Source organism: Entelurus aequoreus, linkage group LG14 (assembly GCF_033978785.1).
Source record: "Entelurus aequoreus isolate RoL-2023_Sb linkage group LG14, RoL_Eaeq_v1.1, whole genome shotgun sequence".
Classification (NCBI taxonomy): Eukaryota; Metazoa; Chordata; class Actinopteri; order Syngnathiformes; family Syngnathidae; genus Entelurus; species Entelurus aequoreus.
This window is the reverse complement of record NC_084744.1, coordinates 55,399,745-55,407,244: the sequence shown is the minus strand read 5'-3', so window position 1 is coordinate 55,407,244 and position 7,500 is coordinate 55,399,745. Positions and strand designations below refer to the sequence as shown.

At 36.1% G+C, this 7,500-nt stretch overlaps 1 pseudogene; it reads right to left on the bottom strand.

Moving 5' to 3' along the window:
- Positions 1 to 7,500, bottom strand: part of LOC133664302 (unconventional myosin-VIIb-like) — an 80,858-nt pseudogene that overhangs the window by 53,877 nt on the left and 19,481 nt on the right.

Genomic DNA, 7,500 nt, shown 5'->3' with positions numbered 1-7,500 from the left:
AATTGCACCTTCAAAACATTCCTCTTACTTGGGACGACAAAAGTTGTCTTTTATTTTTCGTACAAATTTATGTTTTTTTTCCCCGAAATTCCAGGAATTCCCGGTTTTCCAAAGCCCTATTTTAACCTCTTCCTGGAAAGCATTCAATGTACAGATTTTTCAACCGTTTTTGACCATTGCACCTTCGAAACATTCCTCTTAGATGGGATAACAAAAGTTATTTTATTTTTTGCACAAATTGTTTTTTTTTCAAAATTCCAGGAATTCCCGGTTTTCCAAAGCCCTATTTTCACCTCTTCCTGGAAAGTATTCACTGTCCACATTTACAACCGTTTTTGACCATTGCACCTTCGAAACATTCCTCTTACTTGGGACAACAAAAGTTACCTTTTATTTTTCGCACAAACTCCCGTTTTTTCCCCCTGAAATTCCAGGAATTCCCGGTTTTCCAAGGCCCTATTTTAACCTCTTCCTGGAAAGTAGTCACTGTCCAGATTTTTCAACCGTTTTTGACCATTGCACCTTCAAAACATTCCTCTTAGTTGGCACAACAAAAGTTTTCTTTTATTTTTCGCACAAATTCCAGATTTTTTTTCAAAATTCCAGGAATTCCCGGTTTTCCAAATACCTATTTTCACCTCTTCCTGGAAAGTATTCACTGTTCACATTTTTCAACCGTTTTTAACAATTGCACCTTCAAAACATTCCTCTTACTTGGGACGACAAAAGTTGTCTTTCATTTTTCGTACAAATTTATGTTTTTTTTCCCCGAAATTCCAGGAATTCCCGGTTTTCCATAGCCCTATTTTAACCTCTTCCTGGAAAGTATTCACTGTCCACATTTTTCAACCGTTTTTGACCATTGCACCTTTGAATCATTCCTCTTAGATGGGATAACAAAAGTTATTTTATTTTTTGCACAAATTCTGTTTTTTTTTCAAAATTCCAGGAATTGACGGTTTTCCAAAGCCGTATTTTCACCTCTTCCTGGAAAGTATTCACTGTTCAGATTTTTCAACCGTTTTTGACCATTGCACCTTCGAAACATTCCTCTTACTTGGGACAACAAAAGTTATTTTATTTTTCGTACAAATTCCCGTTTTTTTCAGATATTCCAGGAACTCCCAGAATTCCCTGTTTTCCAAAGCCGTATTTTAACCTCTTCCTGGAAAGTATTCACAGTCCAGATTTTTCAACCATTTTTGACCATTGCACCTTCAAAACATTCCTCTTATTTGGGACAACAAAAGTTATCTTTTATTTTTCATACAAATTCCCGTTTTTTTCTTCGAAATTTTAGGAATTCCTGAAATCCCGGTTTTCCAAAGCACTATTTTCACCTCTTCCTGGAAAGTATTCACTGTCCAGATTTATCAACTGTTTTTGACCATTGCACCTTCAAAACATTCCTCTTAGTTGACACAACAAAAGTTATCTTTTATTTTTCGTACAAATTCCCGTTTTTTTCAGATATTCCAGGAAATCCCAGAATTCCCTGTTTTCCAAAGCCGTATTTTAACCTCTTCCTGGAAAGTATTCACAGTCCAGATTTTTCAACCGTTTTTGACCATTGCACCTTCAAAACATTCCTCTTACTTGGGACGACAAAAGTTATTTATTTTTTGCACAAATAGTTTTTTTTTTCAAAATTCCAGGAATTCCCGGTTTTCCAAAGCCCTATTTTCACCTCTTCCTGGAAAGTATTCACTGTCCACATTTTTCTACCGTTTTTGACCATTGCACCTTCAAAACATTCCTCTTAGTTGGGACAACAAAAGTTATCTTTTATTTTTTGTACAAATTCCCGTTTTTTTTCTAAATTTGAGGAATTCCCAAAATCCTGTTTTTCCAAAGCCCTATTTTAACCTCTTCCTGGAAAGTATTCACTGTCCACATTTTTCAACCGTTTTTGACCATTGCACCTTCAAAACATTCCTCTTAGTTGGGACAACAAAAGTTATCTTTTATTTTTCTTCGAAATTCCCGTTGTTTTTTTTCTTCGAAATTCCAAGATTTCCCTGTTTTCCAAAGCCCTATCTTCACCTCTTCCTGGAAAGTATTCACTGTCCAGATTTTTCAACCATTTTTGACCATTCCACCTTCAAAACATTCCTCTTAGTTGGCACAACAAAAGTTATCTTTTATTTTTCGTACAAATTCCTGTTTTTTTTTTTCCAAAATTCCAGGAACTCCCAGAATTCCCGGTTTTCCAAAGCCCTATTTTAACCTCTTCCTGGAAGGTATTCACGGTCCACATTTTTCAACCGTTTTTGACCATTGCACCCTTAAAACATTCCTCTTAGTTGGCACAACAAAAGTTATTTTATTTTTCGTAAAAATTCCCGTTTTTTTCCGAAATTCCAGGAAATCCCAGAATTCCTGGTTCTCCAAAGCCGTATTTTAATCTCTTCAGGGAAGGTATTCACAGTTCACATTTTTCAACCATTTTTGACCATTGCACCTTCGAAACATTCCTCTTAGTTGGGACAACAAAAGTTATCTTTTATTTTTTGTACAAATTCCCGTTTTTTTTTATTTCGAAATTCCAGGAATTCCAAAATACACATTCTAAATTCAAACTGTTACTACATCAACATTTGTCAACCGATTTAAAAAAATCTAACACCAACCTATTGCTCTCATCTAGGACAATTGTGCTAGTATCAATATTTTTTTATTTTTTTTTAAAGTTTACCAGTTCCAACGTTAAGTATCTTGTCTTTGCAGTCTATTCAATTGAATATAAGTTGAAAAGGATTTGCAAATCATTGTATTCTGTTTTTATTTACCATTTACACAACTATACACCCCTGTCACGTAAGACATAGTCTGTCTAAATACTTCTGCAGCAGGGAAATGCTGTACTGCATCCCCATGTGGACTAGGGTACCGTTCTTCATGAGCGTAAAACAAAAATGAGTGGCGGCACAGGCTGGAAAAAATAACTTTTGCGTACCTTTGGAGTCGTAATAAACGCTGCCTGCGAAATGGCGAATCCCAAAGTCTGTGTCGTGTTCGCTCTTGGAGGCGATGAAGGTTTTGTCTCCATGGTGCTGCTGATTCATCTTGCTGAGCATTGTGACATCGGAGCCCTGTCAAACACCACAACAATCATTTATCTAAAACATAAAAAATAATAAATAATAAAGTAACCTAACCTAATAATAATGTCACATGTATATTAAATACATTACAAAGGCTGATCAGCGGTGTCGAATTGCTCTTCATTGAGGGCCACATTGCAGTTCTGGCGAATTATAATATGTATGCTATTAAACAATTATCTATGGATCTCCATTGTTTACATACAAATTGATGGATAACGTACTTGCTTTTGAAATCATAAGTGAGGGGGACAAGCATACAAAAATGCTAGGAAAATATGTTAATAATACAGAGGCGTTGCAACTTTTTGAACAACAAGGGCCGCGTAATAAAAAGTCAAAGTATGTTGATACATTTAGATTTTCTAAAAGATGCTAAACATACGTACATTTAAGGACAAAGCTTAGTGTCAGCTGTGTGTTATAGGTGACAATGTGTACTATTTATTATTACACAGGTAAACACAAACAGTAAAAATAAATAAGAGCAAAAAGTCATGAGAAAAAGCTGACATTTAGTTACTAATAACTAATAATCTTCTTTCACTCAAAACACAAAGCTGACCCTATGCTGTGAATGTATGACTTCACAGGTGTCATAGTTTTGATGCCTTCAGTGACAATCTACAATGTAAATAGTCATGACAATAAAGCAAACGCATTGAAATGAGAAGGTGTGTCCAATCCTTTAGCCTCTAACTCTAGATTATGAATTTATAACACTTTAAAAAACAAAATTAATATTTATTTAATGAATTGTTTTTTTAAGTTTCTCCTCAAAACAACCTGCCTACCCCTTACCACATGTCTCTGCAATTCATTATGTGTAAACAGAAAGGTAGGGTTTGAAAGTGTGACGTGGGAACGCATTGCATTGTGGGTATACACCCCCACCCGCCTGCTCCTATCTAACCCTTAAGACTTTTTTATTTTTTATTATGCTCACAGCAAACTCCATGCACTACAATCACTTTATTATTATTCTTTCAGTATGCCACTTATATAGCTCTAGTGTATTATTAACCTGTCACCCTGTTACGTGCCACACACCACAATCACTTTATTATCTAATATCTGCACTGCAAAAACTGAAATCTAAGTAAGATTAAATATCGCAAATAAGGGTGACATTTGCTTATTTTCTGTCTGATGAGATAATTCTTCTCACTAAGCAGATTCTATGTTAGAGTGTTTTACTTGTTTTAAGGGTTTTGGTCCTAAACGATCTCGGTAAGATATTACAGCTTGTTGCTGAGATTTGATGACCTATATTGAGTAAAACATGCTTGAAACTAGAATATCAACTGTTGCAAAGCTGTGTCCCGGAAACGTGTCCCGTGAAAAACCATCCGACCGTAACTCTCTAATAACTAAAGTTCCTTGGGTGAATAATGTAAAATCACTACACCGGTATGTTTTAGTGCTTTCATGGGGAGTTTACTGAGTAAGAACTTTACACTACTTTATATTAGAAATGGCAACAGCGGAGGATGAATGCCACATGACAAGAAGATAGAGAAAAAGAAGAATCTTATTGACTACGGACTACAAAGGCGGACACGCGCACATTTTCAGGACTCATGCAGATCCCATATACAGATCAGCAGGTACCAGAAGGTAAGAAAAGTTGCTTTTGCATAATATTGCAAAACAAAACGCCAGGTAATTTGTCTTACCTTATACACACACAATAATAATACTCCTATGTTTAATGCGCCGACAATCCATCAAGCGGTGCGGCTTCGTAGCTTACCAAAGTCGTACTAAAACATTTTGATAGATTTATGAGCGCCGTGTGTAATGTTCTATATTTTCAATGGAACATGTAACTTTTTGGTGTTGTTTACTTGAGTCATAGTGCAGTCTACACGTATCTCTTATGTGTGACTGCCAACCTCCGAGGACAAAGCTACGAACAATGGGAGACCGGGCTTTCTGCTCCGCCGCTCCAAGTCTGTGGAACGCTCTCCCTGACCACCTGAGGGCACCACAGATGGTGGATGCTTTTAAAAAAGGCTTAAAAACCCTTTTTTTTAAAAAAAAGCCTTTTTTTTTTTAGATGTATGCATACTAGTTTGAGCTATTTGGCTGTTGTAGTTTTTATTTTTATTGATTTTTTATAATCTTTTTATTTATTTATTTATTTTTAATACACTGTAGCACTTTGAGATTGTTTACTCAATGTAAAGTGCTAAATCTATTATTATTATTACTGGTCACACTTATCATTTCACCACGTGCCAAATAAAATAGCTTCGAGGTCGGTAAGCACAACCAAAATGATTCCGTACATTAGCCGCACTGTCGAGTTTTGAGAAAATGAAAGGATTTTTTTTAAGTGCGCCTTATAGTCCGAAAAATACGGTAACTTAGTTTTTCGAGGCAGCGAGCCTTTGAAATAGGGAACAGTTTGTCTCGGCGCGGCCCCTTGATTTTATTTTTATTTTGTACGATCCATTTTAATCGAGTTTGACCATATATATATTTTTTTCATTACATGGTCACTACTGCTTAGTTTCTCTTGTTATATTTTTATTTTTACGGTTATATTTGTATTCTTATTGTTTCTTTTTCTTTTTATTCTATTCTATTTTCATCCATTCTATCATTCCCAAAATAATCTTGCTTATCTCATCATATGAAATATAACTTACTTCACCAATTATTATTTATTTATTTATTTATTTTTATTGTGATTACTTATGGAGTATATTGAGAATAAATTGAGAACAGGAAGTGAACAACAATTTTAGCACCTGTTATGTAAAAGAAAAGGGGTAGGATGGAATAAGCTCAGCTTCTTCCTACTCCTTTTTGAACATGTTAAAAAGAGAAACTGGAAATTGTGATGCATCATGTTGTATGCTTGCATGTTCCAAATAAACTCAAACTCAATTCTCATTGTTATATTTTCAATTTGATTTCCATTTATACCTCCATTATATACTTTTTAAATTCGATCTCAATTCTGTACACTGCTGCTGGAATTGTTAATTTTCCTGAGGGAACTCTCCTGAAGGAATCAATAAAGTACTATCTATCTATCTATCTATCTCAGGGGTCGGCAACCCAAAATGTTGAAAGAGCCATATTGGACCAAAAAAAACAAAAACAAATCTGTCTGGAGCCGCGAAATATTAAAAGCCATATTACATGTGTCATGAGATATAAATTTAATTAAGAGGACTTAAAGGAAACTAAATTAGCTCAAATATAGCTACAAATTAGGCATAATGATGCAATATGTACATATAGCTAGCCTAAATAGCATGTTAGCATCGATTAGCTTGTAGTCATGCAGTGACCAAATATGTCTGATTAGCACTTCACACAAGTCAATAACATCAACAAAACTCACCTTTGTGCACTCATGTACAAGGTTAAAAGTGTGGTGGACAAAATGAGACAGAAAAAGAAGTGGCATAAAACACGTCCTAGAAAGTCGGAGAAAGTTATGCATGTAAACAGACTATACGGCGAGTTCAAGGACCGCCAAAATAAGTAGGACAAAACGGCGCTCACCAAATACTTGAATCAGTGAAGCATATTTAATATAAACAGTGTGATTTATAACAATTACGGAGGTTTGTGTCATGTTTGTCCTCCTACAGAAACCATACTAAAACAAAAAAATTGATTTTTTTTTTCCCCTCATCTTTTTCCATTCTTCATACATTTTTGAAAAATCTCCAGAGAGCCACTAGGGCGGCGCTAAAGAGCCGCATGCGGCTCTAGAGCCGCGGGTTGCCGACCCCCGATCTATCTAAACAAAACCAACGTCCAGCAAAAATGGCTCACCGGCACCCACAATGCATTGCGGAACCACGTGTCCCTTCGAGTCCGATCGTGGAACATTACCTTCGGGAAATTGCTTTCCTCATCGATCAGAGCCAGCAGGTTACATGGCTTCCCGGCCAGAAGGTCCAGAATCTTCATATTGTCACCAAAGTTGATGTTCTTCCACACAACGTCTTCTTTCAGGTATTCCTTCTGCTCCAACTTGAAAATGTGTCCCACAAAGAACTGCTGTAGCTTCTCATTGGCAAAGTTGATGCACAACTGCTCGAAACTGGAGGGGAAAAAAGGAGACTGTTCAGTTTGGGAGATTACTTTTTTTTTATAGTCCAAGGAGATTTCTCACCTGTTTGTTTGGAAGTTCTCAAAGCCGAATATGTCAAGCAAGCCGATAGACAGATAAGAAGACTTGGCGTTGTCGGCGAGTCTCTTGTAGGTAACACTGTTGATCTTCCCAACGATCCAAATGAAGAGTTTATTGTAGATCGCCTGGGAGAAGATGGATATTTTTTTTAAAAACGCACAAATCTTCCACTCTGGTGTTAGCGATCTCCTTCCACACGCGTGGAGGTGAAAAAAAAAAATCAAAGTTCAGATAAGG